We start from the raw sequence: 21,745 nt of genomic DNA, 5'->3' as shown, positions 1-21,745 counted from the left end.
TACTCAGTGCAAGTAGGTGCTGATAACTCATTTTCTATCCCATGGTTAGGAATGACTGCCTCTCAAATGTATGCCAGATCTCACAAGGGAACTAGAAAAGAGAACACAAATTAACTGGTACAAATGTATCCCCACTGCAAAAACAAAATTCAAAATTAAATAATAAAATAAAGCTCCATAATGTGCATGTCCACTGTTAGTGATCAGAATTATCGACTCCACTGGGACTGGGGAGGTATTACGTAATAATAAGGACAGAGTCCCCGGTTCAGAGCATAGCTTAACTTCTTACTCCTTTACTCTGTGGGCACAACTTTCACTTCCAATCAATTAAATACAGTGTCTAGTTTAAACGATTGCTACCAAACAGTTCCCAAAGAGAAAGAAAAGCTCTCAGAGTTATTGCAGTCCAAAACAAGAGAGATCACAACATCCAGGCAGCACACACCCCAGCTCAGAAATAAGCCAGATGCACTAAGCCTGTTGCCAGGTGAAAGATGGAATACAGTTTCTTGCCATAATTTACACTTCCCCTGAGTTGCTTCACAAGCTAGGAAATGAGCTAACAGTCACTAAAAAGAAAGAGAAGTGTCAAAGCCTGATGGGAATCCCAGGTTTTTCCTTTGTCTAATTGGCCCCAGGCCCTCTGTAGCTGCTCTTGAGACCTGCCTTAAGCTCTCTATGGCCTATAAGCTGTTACAGTACCCACTGTCTTATTCCCTTTGGGCTAGAGAACTTTGACCAGTTACCAAATGCGTAATTTATTGTTAGAGTCAAGTTTTCAATGAGTGCACATTGTTTCCAGACAGGTTCCTGTAGATATAAAGTAAAAAAGAATAGGGTCAGGCATGGTGGCACACATCTGTAATCCCAGCAATTTGGGAGGCTGAGGAAGAGAAGCGCTTGAGGCCAGGAGTTCAAGACCAGCCTGGTCAACATAGCTAGATCATGTCTCTACTAAAAAAAAATATATATATATATTGGGCATGGTGGTGCATGCCTGTACTCTCAGCTATTCCAAAGGCTTAGGAGGGAGGATCCACTTGAGCCCAGGAGGTCAAGGCTTCAGTGAGCTATGATCATGCCACTGCACTCCAGCCTGAGCAACAGAGTGAGACCTTGTCTCTATTTTAAAAATAAAATAAATAAAGAAAGAATAGGACAATTCATTTTTTCAGTAAATATTGATTGAGCATCCACTATGCCCAAACACTGAGCACAGGGCATTCAATGATGAAAACTAGAATGGCCCCTTCCCAGAGCCTGCAATTCAGGAAAAATTCTGGCAAGTAAACAGACAATTACTAATATGCAATTGTGATAAAGACTGTGACAGAGGGTGCACAGAAGAAGCTGGAATCTGGAATACTAGGGGTGGAACCTGGGGGTCAAGAAAAGCTTGACAAAATAACTTTACTAAGAGAAATGGACCTGATGTAAGTTTTCTCTTAAGCATTGAAGGGAAAATGGTTTCAAATTAAGAAGACTGGCTTTGGTATTTCTTGTGTTTATTTTGGCAGATAATTCTGCTTAAAGAAATAAAAAATTTACAAAAATAAGTTTAGGTGTGCTCTAAATGAAGAGGCTAAAAAAACCCCAAAAACCCTAAGGTTAGGGATTTAACCTGTGACCGACCTGGTTTCCAAAGCTAGATCTGCCTTCTTTTTTTTCTTGTTTCTGTTTTGCCTCTATTCTTTTTTTTCTTTCTCCCCATTTTTTCCATTATAACTTCAATTTAGAGGACATACCTTAACAGACAATAAGCTGCAATTTCACAATCTGTTGGTCCTATTTCACTGCAAATACTCTGAACAAGTTGTTCGCCCTGTGGTGGTCACCACTGATCCAAGTCCTCCTCATAACTATAGTACATTAGGCTATAAAAATGTTTTCCAAAAGAAAATGCTTCCAATTCTTTCTTCAAAACTTCATCTTGTTGCTCAAATAACTATATATATATTCCTTTTTTTAAATTTTTGTTAAGAGGCAGAGTCTCACCCTGCTGCCCAGGATGGCGTTTGGCAGTGGCATCATAGCTCACTGCAGCTCAAACTCCTGGGTTCAAGTGATCCTCTGGCCACAGCTTTCCAAGCAGCTGGGACTACAAGTGCATGTCATCACACTTGACTAATCTTTCAAAAAAAATTCAGAGACAGAGTCGCACTATGTTGTCCAGACTGGTCTTAAACTCTTAGCCTCAAGCAATCCTCCCATCTCAGGCTCCCACGTCACTGGAATTACAGGCATGATCATCAGGCCTGGCTTAAATTTTTCTTTAAGAATAAAAATTTGGAGAAGTTATAAACTAATGAGCATCAAGCTGGCAGTAAAAAACAAACCATTATCCATAAAGGCACACATTATAGGCTATGATTTATGAATGTTTAATTATTAATGCTTTAGGTACCATTGTCTTAAAGAAATATCTGCAAGACAGTCAACATTGTATACTCTAAGCTCTAGAGCTATATTTTGTAAAAAAAAAAAAGGTCTCTCTATTTCACTTTGCCTGCAGGACCCCCTTCTGAGAACTCCACTCAAGATAAGCCTGGTAAGACATTACACCTGTACTTGGAGGTATCATCTGATAAACCTGGTTTCTCAATGGTTTTTCTGCCTTTGAAAATGCTACTGAATGTTGCTTTTATTCATTAACAAATAACTAATAAGCATCTACTTTGTTCCAAGGCCCTATTTCAGAGATGAAGAGGACCTAGTACTTATTCTCCCTCCAGTGCCACCTTTCTTACATTGGGGAAAGAATCAAATAAATAGTATAGGAGGTAAGTATTCCATGAGTCCTTCTCTATGGCCTCTTGCCACAAGAGGAACATTTTGGTTTATATCAAAAAGCATTCGACAATGTTAATCTAATCTGTTCCAAAAGTCAATTTTTAAGTTTATTTTAATATAATGCACAAACATTATTTTAAATCAAATAGTACTAAAAGACTCATGTTAAAAACCAGCAGTCTCCTATCTTACTCTCTCCTACCACCAGTCCCACTTCCTAGAGACAGCCAATTCCAACTTAATTACCTGTCTCATCTGGCATTTACCTCTATATTTAAAATAATATGGCTATAATTTGGGCGACAATACATCTAGTTTGATCATCAATTCCAGTTTGTACCTGTGTCTCAGAATAATTATTGCCAGTGGTCCCTTCATTCTCAGAAGTGTTTCTATGTGATTCATTACATGACTTCCATACTTCCAAGGAATCATCCTGCTGTGCTGCTATAACACAGGATCCATAGACTTCTCTTTCATGGTTGAACCCTCTGACTCCCTCTACTTTCCCTTTTTTAAATTTTGAGACAGAGTCTCGCTCTGTCACCCAGGCTGGAGTACGGTGGTGCAATCTTGGCTCACTGCAACCTCCACCTTCCGGGTTCAAGTGATTCTCCTGACTCAGCCTCCCAAGTAGCTGAGATTTACAGGTGCCCACCACCATGACCTGCTAATTTTTGTATTTATAGTAGAGACCGGGTTTCACCATGTTGGCCAGGCTGGTCTTGAACTCCTGCCCACCTCAGCCTCCCAAAGTACTGAGGGATTATAGGCGTGAGCTACTGCACCTGGCCCAATTTCCCATTAATTCATCCTCCCAATGTAGCTATAATCCATAATCAATATTTCCCTTATTTTGACCATCTAAATATTATTTACTGCTAAGCCAAACACTTCACTGTGTTGTTTTCATTCTTGTGTAAGTTTTTTTCTCTGAAGTTAACAACTGACTCTTTTTAAGATGTTTAATTATTTGTGTACCTTTATTTTTCCCAACATGCTTTAACAGAGTTGTGAAATGTCTAAGCAATAATTTTGCCAAATGCTCAAACACTTCCAATTATTATTTTCCCTTGACAGCACTGTTCCTAGAGCCTTCTGTCCTTTGGCTGCAATCCAGAGCAACTTGCTGTCTGGACTTGCTGAAAAGCTGTTGCCCTGAGACTTCTCTTCAAATTATAAGAAAAAATTTACTTTTTCTCGGAATTCTAAACCCAATAAAATACTCAAGTGTAAGGGCAAAACAGATACATTGAAAGCCTCAAAAAATATATCTTGCTAATACTCTATAAAGCTACTGGAAGATGGGCTTCAGCAAATAAAGGCAGAATATGAAGAAAGAAAGAAGCATGGCACATTGCTACCTTAACTAATAAAATCTCTGAACTTTTTGGTCCTGCCTGAGGAAGCAAAAATGCTACTTGCTGCAAAAATGATAACACTTGTCACATGGCAACTAAAGCAATGTATAGGCATACCTTGCGGATATGTGAGTTTGATTCTAGACTACTTCAATAAAATGAATATTGCAATAAAGGAAGTCACACAATTTTTTTTTGTTTCACAGTACATATAAAAGTCATATTTACTCTATATTGTAGACTATTAAGTGTGCAATAGCATTATGTCTTTAAAAAACAATGTACATACCTTAATTTTAAAATACTTTATTGCTTAAAAAATGCTGACAGCGCTCCGAACCTTCAGTGAGTTGTAATCTTTTTGCTGGTAGATGGTTTTAGATGTCTCAATATTGGTGGCTGGTGACTGATCAGGTGGTGGTTGCTGAAGGACGGGGTGGCTATGGCAAATCCTTAAAATAAGACAACAATGAAGTTTGCCACATGGATTCAATCTTCCTTTCACAAAAGATTTCTCTGTAATATGAGATGCTGTTTGATAGCATTTTGCTCACAATATAACTTCTTTAAAAATCGGAGCCAATCTTCTCAAAACCTGCTGCTGCTTTATCAACTAAGTTAATGTAATATTCTAAATCCTTTGTTATCATTTCTACAGTGTTCACAGCACCTTCACCAGGAGTAAAGTCCATCTCAAGAAACCACTTTCTTTGTTTATCCATAAGAAGTAACTCCCCATCTGTTCAAGTTTTTATCATAAGATTGTAGCAATTCAGTCACATCTCCAGGCTTCATTTCTAATTCTAGTTCTTTTTCTATTTCTATCACAACTACAATTATCTCCTTTACTGAAGTCTAAACCACTTAAAGTCATACAGGAAAGTTGGAATCAGTTCCCAAACTCCTGTTCATGTTGATAGCTTGACCTCCTCCCATGAATCACAGATGTTCCTAATGGCATCTAGAATAGTAAATCCTTTCCAGAAGGTTTTCTATTTACTTTGCCCAGACACATCAGAGGAATTACTATCTATAGCAGCTACAGCCTTACAAAATTTATTTCTCAAATAAGACTGGAGAGTCAAAGTTACTCCTGATCCATGGACTGCAGAATGGATGCTGTGTTAGCAGGCAGAAAAATCATGTTAATCTCCTCGTACATCTCCCTCAGAGCTCTTGGGTGACTAAGCGCACTGTCAATCAGCAGTAATATTTTGAAAGAACTATTTTTTTCTGAGCAGTAGATCTCAACAGTGGGCTTAAAATATTCCGTTAACCATGATATAAACAGATGTGCTGTCATCTAGGTATTGTTGTTCTATTTATAAAGCACAAGCAGAATAGATTTAGCATAATTTTTAAGGGCCCTAGTTTTTTTTCAGAATAATATGTAAGCACTGGCTTCAACTTAAAGTCACCAGCTGTGTTTGCCCTTCACAAGAGAGTCAGCCTGTCCTTTGGAGCCTTGAAGCCAAGCATTGGCTTCTCTCTAACTCTGAAAGTTTTAGATGGCATTTTTTTCCAATAGAAGGCTGTTTTTTCTAAATTGAAAATCTGTTGTTTAGGGTAGCCACCTTCATCAATGATCTTAGCTAGATCTTCTGGATAGCTTGTTGCAGCTTCTCCAGCAGCACTGCTGCTTCATCTTACACTTTTATGTTATGGAGATGGCTTCTTTCCTTAAACCTCATAGACCCACCTCTAGTAACTTCCAACTTTTCTTCTGCAGCTTCCTCACCTCTCTCAGCCTTCACAGAATTGAATAGAGTTAGGACGTTGCTCTGGATTACACTTTGGCTGAAGGGAATATTTTGGCTGATTTGATCCTCTCTCCAGAGCACTCAAACCTTCTCCATATCTGAAATAAGGCTGCTTCACTTTCTTATCATTCAAGTTCTCACTAGAGTAGCATTTTTAGTTTCAAGAACTTTTCTTTTGCATTCACAACTTGGCTGTTTGGTGCAAGAGGCTTAGCTTTTGGCCTATCTTGGCTTCCAAGATGCCCTCCTCACCAAGCTTAATCATTTCTAGCTTTTGATTAAAGTGAGAGAAGTGAGATCTTCCTTTCACTTGAACACTTAGAGGCCACTATAGGGTTATTAATTAGCCCAATTTCAGTATTGTTCTGTCTCAGGGAATGGGGAGGCCGAGAAGAAAGAGAAGAGAGAAGAGGGAAGAGGGAAGAGGGAAGAGGGAAGAGGGAAGAGGGAAGAGGGAAGAGGGAAGAGAGAAGAGAGACAGGAAGCAGCCAGAGTGTGGAGCTGTCTGAGCACACACCATTTATCCATCAAGTTTGCCATCTGCTATGGGTGTGGTTCGTGGTTTCCCCCAACCAATTACTATAGTAACATGAAAGGCCACTGATCACAAATCATCATCACACAGATAAAATAATGGTGAGAAATGTGAAATATTGCGAGAATTACCAAAATGTGACACACAAAGACCCACAATAGTTCATTGTCTCACAATAAATTGACAGTCTAGCCTTATTTTCTTAAGGAACATTAATTTCATGTATAGTGAGTGTATTTTGCATGTTTTAAATTGTAAATGGGGCTAAATCCAAGCAAGCTCAAACTTAAAGCGGGTTTGCAGCAAACTTTGCTTAATCCCTTACCATGCTCCAAGGTAAAGTGACAAGTATACCAAAATGGGTTTTCCACAAGTATTTTAAGTTGGAAAAATGGCACCAGGCCCGCGAAGTCACGCCCGCAAGGTGGTATCTTTGACGCCGGTGCACGGCCCGTGAGAGGCACAGGAAGCCCGGGCAGAAGAAAATGAGGTCTGGCCTGGCCGGCCGCAGCCCGAGAGGGCCTCGCCCCTCCTGAAGGCCCTCCGCTCCATTCTAGGAGTTCAGATGGGACGAGGGTGGTGGAAGATGAAATGAGAACCAGAGTTTGACAAAGAAATGGCAAAATAAAAGAAAACTCACATAGGACTTGGGTAGAGAGAAAATCTTCATCGGAAAGGCGCCTGTATCCACAGTGACGACGACTTCTGCAGAAGGGAGCGTCATGAGGAGGAGGTGGACACGATTGCCTGTGGTGCCACACTAAAGACGTCCCAGGACACCTGCGGCCACCTGGCATTCAACCCAGACCCCCAGTACATTTAAGAACCACAGTCGTCAACCAGAAAATCAGACTCTGGAAGTGGCTCTGCATTTCTGGGATCCTCCAGCTGCAGGAGGATATGATTTGCAAGATATCCCACCTGTAGACCTCGAATCTGCAGAAAGCAGCCGAGCCCCAGCCAAGCTCGCAGGATGACTTTGAAATGTGCCCTGGCACCCACCAAAGTTACATGCGTGGACTGCAGAGTGCGGGATGAGTTTGACTTGGAAGTTTCACTGAAGCCTTGAGGGACTTCTGGGTCACGAGCTAACTGCGCCACCTGAGGCTACCAAGAGAAACAGCTCCTCCTGGGTGGAAGGCTGATGAGGCGCCAAGCCTGCGTGTGCACTTGCACCTGGGGCTTCTTTGTCAATAGTTTGTCTCATAATAAATTGTTACTCTAGCCTTATTTTCTTAAGGAACACTAATTTCATGTATAGTGGGTGTATTTTGCATGTTTTAAATTGTAAATGGGGCTAAATCCAAGGAAGCTCGAACTTAAAGCAGGTTTGCAGCAAACTTTGCTTAATCCCCTACCATGCTCCAAGGTTAACTGACAAGTATACTAAAATGGGTTTTCCTCGAGTATTTTAAGTTGCCACTTGTTGGATGGGTTGTTTTGGATTTAATCATGTAATTCATGGGACCAGTTCAGAGTAATCTTTCCTTACAGGTGTCTGGCAAAGTAGTGTCAGAGTCAGACACCTTTACTATCTATATGGAAACTTAATTTTTAGCCTTTTATCAATATGTCAGACAGGGCTCTGAACAAACATGTTAAGTTGAGCTGTTAAACTGATGGGTTTTGTGTAAGTTTACATTCTTCATTTGGTACCTGTGGTACAGTAGGTAGCTAGTCAGGCATGAGCAGGACAGGAGAGGGCCCTCTCCCCATACACACACCAGGAATGTCAGGCGACCATCACGTGATGCTCAGGAGATTGCTAATGTTCTCTCTAAAATAATAATTAGTCACAGCCAGGGCCAGGGAAAGGCAGTTTCCCAATATATAGAAAAACTTGAGACTAGTGATCAGCAGCTTCCTGATAAGTAAGATCTTGGGGGTTGGGCGAGTGGGCTAAAGCACATCTATGGAGACAAAATGGTGGCGTTTAACTGGTATATGACCTCCAAAGGACATTCGACTAGTAAGGGAAGACCGCCTCATGTGAACATGTGTACAAATCCAGTAAACACAATGCACATGCTCGCCTCCCAAGTGCTGGCAGGCCACTGTGCATGTGGACATCACACCCCAAGGGAAGAATCAGGGGAGAAGAGATGCAAGACCCAGGAAGTTTGCCAACATAGAAAACCCCAAGTCAAAGGTACTTGATCTCTCCGGTTGCCCACTTGGCCTTCTTCCAAGTGTACTTTACTTCCTTTTATATCTGTTTTAAAACTTTTTTAAAAACTTCACTCCTACTCTAAAACTTGCCTCAGTCTCTCCTTCTGCCTCATGCCCCTCAGTCGAATTCTTCCTTCTGAGGAGGCAACAATTGAGGTTGCTGAAGACCTGTATGGATTTGCAGCTGATAACATGCTTTGGTGCTGTATGACTTGGGTATGTCCTGCTGCTAACATTTGTAAATAGAGCTAGGCATGTTCTTTATCTATAATACTTCAAGAGTTAACACAGCAGAGCAATTTAGAAAGAACCTTTTTAAACCATCAGTGGATTTATCACACAAAATTGCTGTAAATTATAATGTGTGCAGATTTTTTGTTCGAATATTCCATTGTAAACTTCTTGTTAAGACTGTTATGTTTCTATTGCTTTTGTATTGAATGATATTGCAAAAATAGAAAATAACCTTCTTTTTTTTAAGAAAAAAAAGGAAATCAAAATGAGACTGATGGACTTGCTCAATGAAGGGTTGCCACAAATCTTCTATTTATAAAACATGCAATATCTGTGAAGGGTAATAAAGCAAAGCACAATTAAATGAGGTGTTGGATAGGAGATCTCAGCAGCGTTTTTGGGTCATTACCTAAAAATCACAGATCCTCAATAGTTACGGGAATGTGCTTGACATTTAGACTATGAAGAGAACAAATGGTGAAATAAACAAATTTTACTTAGCAAGGAGTGAAGGAAGGAAGGTATGTCATCTAGAGAACTGGTGATTCATAGATAAAAATATAATCACTGAACACATAAAGGAGAGCTATGACTTAGCGAGAGAGTTTGTTCTGATGTATAATGCTAATTTCAAACTTTAAACAGCTTGAAAAGGGAGGAGAATGACTCAAATGAGAGGCTCAACTGACTCAGAGATAAAGAATATAAAATCAATAGCTCTGGGAAGGATCTACATCTGTCTTCCTCTCTGCAGACCTAAGGGAACTAACATTGCAAGAACACTTTTCATCTCTTTCAAAGTCAAGTACGCTCTCCTTATCAATACTCCCACTTCTACCAACTCACGGTGCTTATCTTTCCCGAGGTTTCCTGTACAAATAGTAAGAGAAAACAGCTGCTGACTTTCTACTTTCCTATCCAATTAATTTGTTCACTCATGAAATAAATATTTATTTATTATCTTTCTCCAAATTTTTATCTTGTTTTCCCTTCTCTGAAATGTATTTAAGTTTTACTGTGTTATCTGTCTTCACTTTCATTGTAACTTGCTAGGGATATCCTAAGGGTAACAATAAATTTTTCTTCTAAGACAGAAACTGCCTCTTCTCTTTTTCTTCTGCATTCATGTTTCACTGAAGACACACAGATAAAAAGAGAGGTAATTACCCCTTATGATTCATGTGTACTCAAATTTATTGGTTTATTACATAAAAAAATAGTCATTATATCAAATACAATCATATAGACAGATAGACAAACAGTAGTTTACAAAGAACTTTCACAACCTATAGTTCAAGCTATTTTTTTAGTAACCAAAAAAAAAAAAAAAACCAAGAGATGGAGGAAGTATAATCCTCTGAGAGAGCCTAATATGTTAAGAGCTTTAAAAAAAAGCATTAACTTATAGACACATTCCAATCTATTTTAGTTATTTTAGATTGAAAATTCCTAAAGAACAAAACTTTATCTTTGAATTATGTATGTATTTGTTCATATAATTATCAGATATCAATTATTCATAATTATAACATAATTATTTATAGTAGTCATATATAAAGGTGACAAAATCTTAAGGGTCTCAGTGGTTGATGAGAAAGAAAACCAAATTTGTCCAAGGTCTTTAGATTTAACAAAGATTAGGATGACGCAAAACAAGTAATTGCAAAATAAACTTCTCCTACAATATATGATAAAGAAAAGATACTCAGAACAACGATTGCAAAGAAGAGCTATTAAACTGTGCTTAAAAAAAAAAAAACCCAGCCGGGCGCGGTGGCTCAAGCCTGTAATCCCAGCACTTTGGGAGGCCGAGGCGGGTGGATCACGAGGTCAAGAGATCGAGACCATCCTGGTCAACATGGTGAAACCCCGTCTCTACTAATACAAAAAATTAGCTGGGCACGGTGGCGCGTGCCTGTAATCCCAGCTACTCAGGAGGCTGAGTCAGGAGAATTACCTGAACCCAGGAGGCGGAGGTTGCGGTGAGCCGAGATCACGCCATTGCACTCCAACCTGGGTAACAAGAGCGAAACTCCGCCTCAAAAAAAAAAAAAAAAAAAACCCAAAACACGGCAGAGAATTAGATTTTTTATCATCCTTCCTATGAAGATAAGTCTTTTTGCAGGAAAGTCTACATCACAAAAATCAAAACATCTCTATGGATCAAAGTCAACAATGTTAGCATTTTGTTGCTCCTGAGGCAATGTAAGAAGTCTAACTATTAACAAAGTTCATCCAATTGGATGACAGACTCAAATAACTCACCTTGGGAGGGACGCTCACGCCTTTTATCTCAAGCCCTGAATCAGGGACTATCAACCCCTCTTATAACCTTCAAGAGCTTGACAGGTTAGCCTGAAAAAGAACAGAAATATACATAAAGAAAATTTAAAAGTAAATACACAATACAAATAGTTTATAACCAAGTGTACCAATCAGTTTTGCAATCATTGTAATATTGGTTTTGTTCCTTAATTTTTAATTTTTATTTTATTTATTTTTTTGAGACGGAGTTTCGCTGTTGTTACCCAGGCTGGAGTGCAATGGCGCGATCTCGGCTCACCCAACCTCCGCCTCCTGGGTTCAAGCAATTCTCCTGCCTCAGCCCCCGAGTAGCTGGGATTATAGGCGCGCACCACCATGCCCAACTAATTTTTGTATTTTTAGTAGAGATGGGGTTTCGCCATGTTGACGAGGATGGTCTCAATCTCTTGACCTCGTGATCCACACGCCTCAGTATCTTTTAGTGTTTAAGACATTTAAGAAAATCTTAATGTTTTCTTTAATGCCTATTTCTTTGATTGAGTATTTATTTAATGCCCCAGGAAACGTCTGTGTGAGGAAAAGAACATTCATTATTTGTACTTTGTCTAAAATCAAATTTCTAACCCTTCAGGCAATCGACATATCTCCAAATATTCACACATTACTAAGATAATATTAATTAAAATTTCATAAATTTAGCAAACTAAATTTCCATGTGTAAATATTGATAGTAAACTTAACATTTTTCACTCAACTGAAAGTTCAAGTATAATATATTAGATTGCATAAATTAAATTATAATTGTCAATTTTTTGCAGGTAGTTCAAATGATAGAAATGTTCCTTTGAGAAACGCTGGAGATCCTAAAATATGAAAATTTTAGATCATGGTTATTTTTCTTTAAAATCTGTGTAAAATTTACAAATTTAAGCAATTTTTGGCTGGGCTCAGTGGCATGAGCCTGTAGTTCCAGCTGCTAACGTGGGAGAATCACTTGAGCCCCAGAGTTTAAGGCTACTGTGAGCTCTGATTTAGCCTCTGCATTCTAGCCTGGGTGAGAGAGCAAGATCCTGTCTCTAAATAAATTTTTTTTTTAAAAAAAATCTAAGCCTTGGCAATGAAAACAAATGAAAAACTCAACAAATGGGATTGCATGAAACTAAAAAGCTTCTTCACAACAAAAGAAACAATAGAGCAAAGAGGCAACCCACAGATGGAGAAAATATTTGCAAATTATACATCAGACAAGGCGTTAATATCCAAAATATACAAGGGACTCAAACTACTCAAAAACAAGAAAGCAAAGACCCCAATTTAAAAATGGGCAAGAGACTTAAACAGATATCTCTCAAAAGAAGACGTGCAAATGGCCAACAGATAAATTTTAAAATGCTCAACTTCTCTAATCATCAGAGAAATGCTAATTAACACATAATCAGATATCATTTCATACCTATTAAATTTGCTATTACTGAAACGAGAAAGAAAGCAAGTGTTGGTGAGGATGTGGAGAGAAGGAAACTCTGATACACTGGTATTATAAATTAGTACAGCCATTTTGGACAACAATATGGATGTACCTCAAAAAACGAAATATAAAACCACCATATGATCGAACAATTCCACTAGTGGGTATATACCCAAAGGAATAGAAATCAGGATGCCAAAGAGAGGTCTGCACTCCCATGTTTATTGCAGCAGCATTTTTTACAATAGCTAAGACATGGAGACAACCAAAGCATCCAACAATGGATGTGCAGATTTTGTAAATGTGACATATACACGATGGAATACTATTCAGCTTTTAAAAATCAGGAAATTCTGTCATTCGAAGCAGGATGGATGAAGCTAGGGGACATTATGTTAAGTGAAGTAAGCCAGGCACAGAGAGACAAATATTGTATGATCTCACTCCATCTCTCTCTCTGTCTCTCTCTCTCTCTACACACATACACACACACACACACACACACACACACATATGTGTATATGTATATATAAAATAAAATGATATTTCTTCCTTCTGCTGGAAATACAAATGACATTAGCCTGACTGGTGGCCAATCAATAAAACAGTCTTTATCAAGGCTGGTTGACAATTGGTGGCAGCTGTAGAGCACCCATCCAAAGAGGCCATAATTTCCTATGAGGTCAAAGTAGATGAGAAATTCAAACAATCACTAAAGTAACATTTTAGACACATACCCAGGCCCCTATCCATAGCTGTGCAGCAAGAGTAGGCCACTTGAATTCAAAATTAAATAATAAATGGCATATACAGGTTAGTTGGAGAAAAATAATAATCATGAACCGAATCACAAGATTTATGACTGACAGATCATTACTGGGGTTTTTTTGTTCTATGAAGTAGAGATACAAGGGGCTCATCTGGGAACTAATAAAGATATGACCTTGAAGGTTTCTTTGGGTCTCTTAAACTTTGTTTCATTGCCAAAAACAAACAAACAAAAAACAGAAACCATCAGCTCAGGGTGTTGGGATTTTCCTAATTGTTTCTGGTTTGAAGCTATTACTGACACCTCTAAGACTAACAGATTTCTGGATTCAATCAGGCTTTCTATGATTCATCTTTGGGAAGGAATTCAATAAGACATTGCAAGTCCAGAAAACAGAAGTGGAGAAAACTCTTTCTGGAGCTTCTCTCAAATTTCTTAGAGTCAGTCCTTTAAATAGACTCCTGATTTTAAACCAGAAGTGAGACAATTATTACCTAACATTTATTACTGAGACTTTCTCAAGAGCAGCTGCATAGACTTTTGCTCTGGCAAAGCATAATCTTACTGGATAACAATGTATTCGGAAGGAAGAAGCCTAAGATCAATTCCCAGTTTTGCCACTGATGAACTGTGCTGTCACTGGTGGCGTCTGGTTTCTTATTGAAAGGTTCTATAGCATTAATTAAGCTTTATTTATTGAGGACCCACCTATCAGAGAGCCCAAATCAGAAGCTGCATTAGTATCTGATGGTGATGTAAACTGTAGTATGTGTACTTACTAGAGAGCACTAGAGAATACAGAATTACCTTAGGAATTAGCTTATATCTAACAAGAATATCAGGTGGTCTTTACAGGAAACCAGGGTCATTGCAGTAATATTTGTAAAAACTATGTTTTTCTAGTTTTTGAATTTGAAGCTTTCACACCCAGGGACTTGCTGACCTAGAGGATTTGTCCTTCCCAGGGTTAGCTAATTTCCAGAGATAGCAAATGTTTGCACCTTTCATATGCAAACCAACCAATTCAGAGCCTACATTTCTAACCACCTTCTTTATGTGGTTCTTATCCTCTGTGACACTGTATCCCTTTCCTAATCATCCCTGGGCCAGGTACCAGACAACTAGGGACAGCCCCGTTGCCCCTGACCTTGCTGAAATTATTCAAAATAGTTAATTCTAAACCTGCTTACTCTGTCTTGCCTGTTCCTTCTGGAGACAACCACAATAAAGGCTCTTTCCCACATTTCCATCTCATTCCCTCTGCTTTCTGACCATCCCGGTGCTTCCCTAGAGGCCCTGCTTCTGTTTTCTAGGACTATGTATTAAAAATGTCTTCCTTTTTCTAGTTCACTTGGAAGAGTGAGAGGTGAAAGGTAAGAGATTACCTAACGGTTACAATGTACATTATTTGGATGATGGTTACACTTCACTACTACATAATATATCCATGTAACAAAACTGCACCCCTTACATTTATACAAATAAAAAAATTTAAAAATTAAAATTTCTTTCTTCATAACAAAACTTTCTGTGTATGTATAGACTACTGAAGAACGATACCTACAGGAATGTGTAGGAATTCACTCAGGGTGGGCAAAAATATTAAGGGAAAAATAGTAGAGAAAGTTACAGAATATAGTCTCAAACCCTTTTGGAAGGCCTAAGGGTTTCTTCATAGTTTCAGTAGAAGTTTCAGCTGAAGGCAGCCTAAATCCCCTTTGCATTTGTTAATAAGTAAAGCAAACAGCTGGGATATGTGGGGGAGTTTACCTAACTAACTTGTTTACTCATGTGGTCTTAAAACTAACCTTTGAGCTGGATAGCCCTCTGGGGTGGGGGAGGTTGAACAGGGATATTATCTACTAATGGTGTTTACTTTGGGGATCACCATTAGTGGATAATATCACTAATTCCTAATCACCCCTGGGCCAGGTACCAGACAACTAGGGATAGTCCCTTTAATCAACCTCTAGTGGTGTTAACTCAAGCCTTTGTCAATCAAACTTTACTAAATAAATGCAAGTCTCAATGGATGGGGAGGGCTGGCAGTTGCAACTGTTTACAGCACTCTCCAGGGAGTCTGTAAGAAGTGGCTATGGATCCTCAGCCGAACTGGCAAAGTATAATATCTGTTTGTTAGTGTAATTTATTCATCTGTCACTGAGGCAGGGTCTGCAGGACAGACCCCCACAGGTGGTGACCCTGACAGGAATGTCTGTCACCTTCTCTGTGCCCCTCTACTGATGTACACCTTGAGCCTCTTAACATATAACTGAGACATAAGGAATAGCATGTGCAGTCGCTTTGTGGGACCCTAGACAAGGTGAGCTATGGAAATTACAATCTTTGCAATGCAAAGGAAGAATTGCCTCAATAAATCAAAGTATTGATCATATATACAGCTCTGAACAGAGACCTAAAATGTCGGGCCTTTTTAGAAAGAGGTTTATATTTCTTATATTACCAGAAATCTGGGAAGAGGAAATCCAGAGCTGACCCAGCTCCTCAAATACTCAGGCTCCTACTATTTTTCTCTTCTATCATACTTAGCTTTTGGCTTTCATCCTTACGGCCACAAGATAACTACTGCCTCTCCAGGTGTTCTGTCTGAGTGACCCAGGAAGAAAAACAAGGGAAGGAAAAGGGCAAAGGGCATTGCCAGCTGAGTCTGACCACTTCCATAGAAACTCAGACTTTTCCACAAACCCTACCCCATAGATTTCTGCTTATGTCTCTTTGACCAAATTGTGCTACCTGGTCACAGGTGCCTATGTTAGAGACAGAATGCTTGTTCTTAGGCACTGCAAGTGTTGCAGAATATTCAGGAGACCGGAGAGATCAATAGGTGAAACAGGAGGATTTTATTAAGGTGGCCACCAGCTCAGCAGATTAGGTCGGGAGTTCGAGACCAGCCTGACCAACATAGAGAAACCCTGTCTCTACTAAAAATACAAAATTAGCCAGGTGTAATCTGGGCTCACTGCAACCTCTGCCTCCTGGGCTCAAGCAATTCTCCTGCCTCAGCCTCCCAAGTAGCTGGGACTACAGGCACACGCCACCATGCCCAGCTGATTTTTGTATTTTTAGTAGAGACGAGGTTTCACCATGTTGGCCAGGATGGATGGTCTCTATCTCTTGACCTCGTGATCCACCTGCCTTGGCCTCCCAAAGTGCTGGGATTATAGGCATGAAGCACCACGCCCAGCCTTCAACACACTTTTAAAAAATAATTTCAACTTTTATTTTAGATTCAGAGGGCACACATGCAGGTTTGTTACACGGGCATGTTGCCTGATGCTGAGGTTTGGGATACGAATGATCCTGTCACCCAGGTGGTGAATATAGTACCCAACAGGTAGTTTTTCAACCCTCGCCCCCCTCCCTCTCTCTCCCTTTTTGTAGTACCCAGTGTTTATTGTTCTCATCTTTATGTCCATGTGTAACTAATGTCTAGCTCCCATTTACAAGTAAGAACATGTGGTATTCGTTTTCTGTTCTTGCATTAATTTGCTTAAGATAATGGACTCCAGCTGCATCCATGTTGCTGCAAAGGACATAATTTCATTCTTTTTATGGCTATATAGTGTTCCATGGTTCAACAATTTCTTAAGTCTACACAATCAAAAAACTAATAAATCAAGCCCTGGCTTTCAATATTTGTAATTCCATGGTGTAAAAACTCCAACCAAAGCTGATTTCATGGCTGATGTCACTGAATGTGGAGTTGGGAGAGACATGCAGCAGTACATGATTATGTGGTATTTCCCCCAGACAGACACAAAATAACCTCAAGAGCAGCAGCAAAGTGTAGTAAGATAATTAGGAATTGATGGCTTTTGAGTATTTATTACCTTTGTTTTCAATATATAATTTTTATATAATCTATTCAATAATGGGATATAATTTAAGCTTCAATAATGGCTGTGTTTGACCACAAGATTGCAAAATTCCTGAACTGTAACAGTCAGCTCTCACAAGCCAGCTTCTGCACCCCTCTGCCTGGAGGTCTACTGGGGGAGGGTAGAGCCTACTTTAAGCACAGCTGCATTAAACTGAAAACCATAAGGCCCAACCCTAGCTGCTGATTAGAATGGAGGAACGTTCTTGATGAAATGTCAATTTCACTTCCTCACATTGTAGTTTCTCCATCTTGAGGGGCACATCGTCATCATAACCATACCAGCCCCCACCGTCAGTATGAATCTCATTTTTGTCTTTCCTTGTACACCATTATCAAGCTTATTTATATCACTATCAACTACAGAGCTCATGAAAGCAAAGAATATTTATTCCTGTCTTTCCTCCCTTGCCAGACAAGTGAGTCCAGAGCTGTGACTCTGACTTGGGCTTGTTTAGAGCAGCAGGCCTGAGACCCTGCACCTATAGGGAATGCAAGAAAGGAGAACTGAACAAAGTGCCTGGACAAAGACAGGCTGGAGCAGGAATCCAGAGGAAACCTAAAGTGTCCACAGATCTGAAGCTGAGTGCCTGCTTCGACCAGGCTGCCCCCACCAAACAGAAGAGTCCTTGAGGCAATCACATAGGAGCAGTGTAAATAAAATTTTGAGGGAGATATTAGCCTATTAAAAGAACAATATGATTAAGGAGGTCACAATTACCATTCAGAGAAGAGCAATATAAGACAAAGCAATTTTACTTAGATTGGTACATTGACAAGTTAATTACAAGCCATCCCTTTTAATCTGTTAAAGCACTACTCAGCAATCCTGGAATCTCTGATTCATGGAACCCTGGGCCTGCGGTGAGTCCCTCTCCTGCCCTCGCCCACCAGCTTCCACTATTTTCTCTGGTTGCCTAAGCTGGTTACCAGGATCCTCAATTAGCAGAACCCCCATGTGGCATCAGAACACCCTCTGTATCTAATTCCCTCACGTTCCTGCTAGATGGCAACATAGATCATTAGATTCACCAGATCTAATGATTTGGCTGGTCAAATCCAGCCAACGTGTGTATGGCTTGAAAGTGCTCCCTTCCCATAAAAGGAGGTGCTCCTTAACAAAAAGCCTTCAATAACTTACTCCAAAATACGTAGCTATTTTAGAGAGCCAGGCAGGGCTTGGAGAGGGAGATATTTGGAGTCACAAGAGCCTGTTAAAGTACTCTACTTTAAATATAAATATAAAGTACTCTACTTTAAATATATCTATTGATATTTGGCCCTATTTGAAACTAATAGAATTGCATTCATGTTGAGGTCATCTCTTTTCAGAATTTACTGATTGGATACTTTCCTGGCAATTGATTCGAAATTACGAGCTTTTTGTGTACTTTAAAACAGTGGTTCCCCTAGCAAGTGGGGTAATGCAGGGGAGGCAAAATTCTACCTCTACACTCTTAGAGATGTTTTTGGTTGTGGGTGCTGAGAATTAAATTGACATAAGACAGATCAGCAGGAGAAAAGCATACACATGTATTTAATCCACGTTTTATGTGGCACAGGAGGCCTCATAAGAAAATGAAGACCCAAAGATGTAGTTAGGGTTGAACACTTAAATTGAAAGAAGAGTAATACATTATGAAAATGTGAGAAAGCAAAGGGGCTTGGGCCAGGGTAGTTATTCGGGTGAAATGGCCAGGAAGATAAGGGTTAGTGAAATTAGATTTGTGCTATAGTTTGGATATGGTTTGTTTGTTTTCACCAAATCTCATGTTGAAATTTGGTCCCCAGTGTTGGAGGTGGAGCCTAATGGGAGGTATTCTGGTCACAGGGTGGGTCTCTCATAAATAGATTAATGCTGTCCCTGGGAGGTGGTAGGGTAGTGAGAGTCAGTTCTACTGGATTAGTATCCACAAGAACTGGCTGTTAGAAGGAGTGGGGCACTTTCCCCTTCTCTCTTGCTTCCTCTCTCGCCATGTGATCTCTGCATACACCAGCTCCTCTTCACCTTCCACCATGAGTGGAAGCAGCCTGAGGCCCTCACCAGAAGGAGATGCTGGCATCACGCTTCTTGTACAGTCTGCAGAATCAAGAGCCAAATAAACCTGTTTCTTTATAAATTACCCAGCCTCAGGCATTCCTTTATAGCAACTCAGCATGGGCTAAGACTGTTTGTACAGATTTCCTTCAGCCTCAACTTCTTATCCTTGAAGATAATAATGCTAGCCAGGCACAGTGACTCATGCCTGTAATCTCAGCACTTTGGGAAGCTGATGTGGGTGGATCACATGGTCAGGAGTTCGAGACCAGCCTGACCCAACCTTGTCTCTACTGAAAATACAAAAATTAGCCCAGTGTAGTGGCATGTGCCTGTAATCCCAGCTACTCAGGAGGCTGAGGCAGGAGAATCCAGGAGGTGGAGGTTGCAGTGAGCCGAGATCATGCCACTGTACTCCAGCCCGGGTAACAGAGCAAGACTCCATCTCAAAAAAAAAAGAAAAAAAAAAGGAAAGAATAATGTTTTCCTTCTGGCATAGGGAGGACATCTTTCACATAGGAATTTCAACTCCTGTTTTTAAGAAACTGAAGAAAGGTCAGAGTGATCTTCTTGCACCTGCTATTGTTCAAGTGCCTTTAACTCAAAATAGTTAATATGCCAGAGCAAGATATTTTGGAGTATCATGTTCTTAATGCCTTCAGTAATTGTAAGAAATCTATGACTCCATAAGTGTATCAGATTTTATCTGTAAGTTGATTAATATTAAATAATACAACCTGCACATATGAAAACCGCAAGTTAAAAAATATAAGCAAAATATATATATACATATATAAAAGCAGATGCTCCTGTAAGTATTACCATCCAAATTCATTTAAAAGCAGTATCGAGACACTTCTGGTTTCCAGTTCAATCTGAAAAGAGCTTGGAAGTCATCGTTCTCATCCTCACAACAAGAAACAAGCTGAACAAACCAAAAATCAATGATTCTTCTGGTCAGGCACAGTGGCTCATGCCTGTAATTCCAGCACTTTAAGAGGCTAAGGTATGGAGGTCACTTGAGCCCAGGAGTTTAAGACCAGCCTAGGCAACATAGTGAGACCCCCATCTCTGTTTAACAATAATAATAAATAATAAAAATAAATAACAAAACAATTCTTCTTAGATCCATCAGAGAATTGAGGTCACAGGACAAACCACCTCCCAGAACATAAGAAAGACAGAAGGATGTAGAGAATCACAACTTACTAAGAATAGAAGCCCAGGAATAAAAGGCCAGCACTGGAGGCAACATCAGTAGGAACACAAATTGTAATTGACAAATTGCTGGAGCCTCAGTGTGGATGAGCTTGGGAGTTAAAAATTCTGGGGGACCCAGTCTTAGGAGGGCTGCTACCCTTCTTGAGTCTTATGTCCAAGAGTCTCACCAAACTCTCAGGTGAAGATCAGAGAAAAACTTCCCTTCATGTGTGGGTGGAGAGCTATTTTTTTTAATTTTTATTTAATTATTTTGAGGCCAGGTTATGAGACTATTTTTGTATTTTTGGTAGAGACAAGATTTTGCTATGTTGCCCAATAAGGTTGGTCTTGAACTCCTGGCCTCAAGAAGTGATCCTCCTGCCTCAGCCTCCTGAAGTGCTGGGATTACAGGCATGACCTATCACATACAGCTCCATGGGGGAACTATTTTGCAATATACAAGATGCTTTGTTCTCTTTAACAAAAGCTTGCCTTAAGGGAAACTATTTTACCAGGGCATAACCTTATTGGGTTTCGGCAGAGCTAATCAACCTGGGGAAGAAAAATACTCAACTTCAATCTTCTAGACTCCTCTAAGGGAGGAGCATGGGGGAGAACTGAGAAGCACTTGTAAAGGTCACAGCCCAGGGGCACAGGCTCACCACAGGCTGAGACTTAATCATAGGACGGTAGAATGCATCCCCATCCCACACCTCACCACCACATCAATCAGGCTCCAATACGATAGCAAGGGTTTACAGCTAAAAACAATGTTGAATGTACTGTAGCTTATTGCTAGGTATTTTCAAAAGGGGATTCTGCCACTATCATATGGAGGTTCAGTAAATCATTTTAGTGTAAAAAATACTTAAGGGATTCTGAAACCACTGTTCTAAAAGCTAGCTGTACTTGAGGATAATGCTAGATCTTAAAGAAAGAAAAATCGAAACAATCTGAGGTAAATTTAGTGCAGATAAAGCTTCAAATACAAATACGGTGATGTTTACGGAGGACAAACTATAAACATCCAGGGAAAGATAACTCATCTCTATTGAATATGTATCATGTTTAAAGTGTTTGTGTATCCAAAGAACCCAAGCTTCATGCTAGATTTGAGTCAAAAACAAGCCAAAGTCACTTCTTTACTCTAAAAACCAATAGCTGCTGGGAGGAAAATGGATTCAGTGCTTTTTTTCTTCACGTGGAGCTTTTCAATGTATGTAAAGAGTACAGACAAACAAATAAAAATGTGCAA

General features: G+C 39.7%; 1 protein-coding gene across 3 annotated transcripts in view; it reads right to left on the bottom strand.

Annotated features, from left to right (window-relative positions):
* Positions 1–21,745, bottom strand: part of PDK1 (pyruvate dehydrogenase kinase 1) — a 116,548-nt gene that overhangs the window by 5,270 nt on the left and 89,533 nt on the right. For all 3 annotated transcript variants that reach the window (XR_010341477.1, XR_010341476.1, XR_010341478.1), the window contains 2 exons: positions 11,118–11,207; positions 4,444–4,606 (listed from right to left, as the gene is read on the bottom strand). The gene's annotated coding sequence lies outside the window, so the exon portion shown is untranslated. The remainder of the gene's footprint in view (positions 1–4,443; positions 4,607–11,117; positions 11,208–21,745) is intronic.

The sequence above is a fragment of the Aotus nancymaae genome, unplaced genomic scaffold (assembly GCF_030222135.1).
Source record: "Aotus nancymaae isolate 86718 unplaced genomic scaffold, 86718_ANA_hifiasm-v0.15.2.pri h1tg000008l, whole genome shotgun sequence".
NCBI lineage: Eukaryota > Metazoa > Chordata > Mammalia > Primates > Aotidae > Aotus > Aotus nancymaae.
Note: the sequence above shows the minus strand (reverse complement) of the source record. Positions and strands in the feature narration are given on the sequence as shown.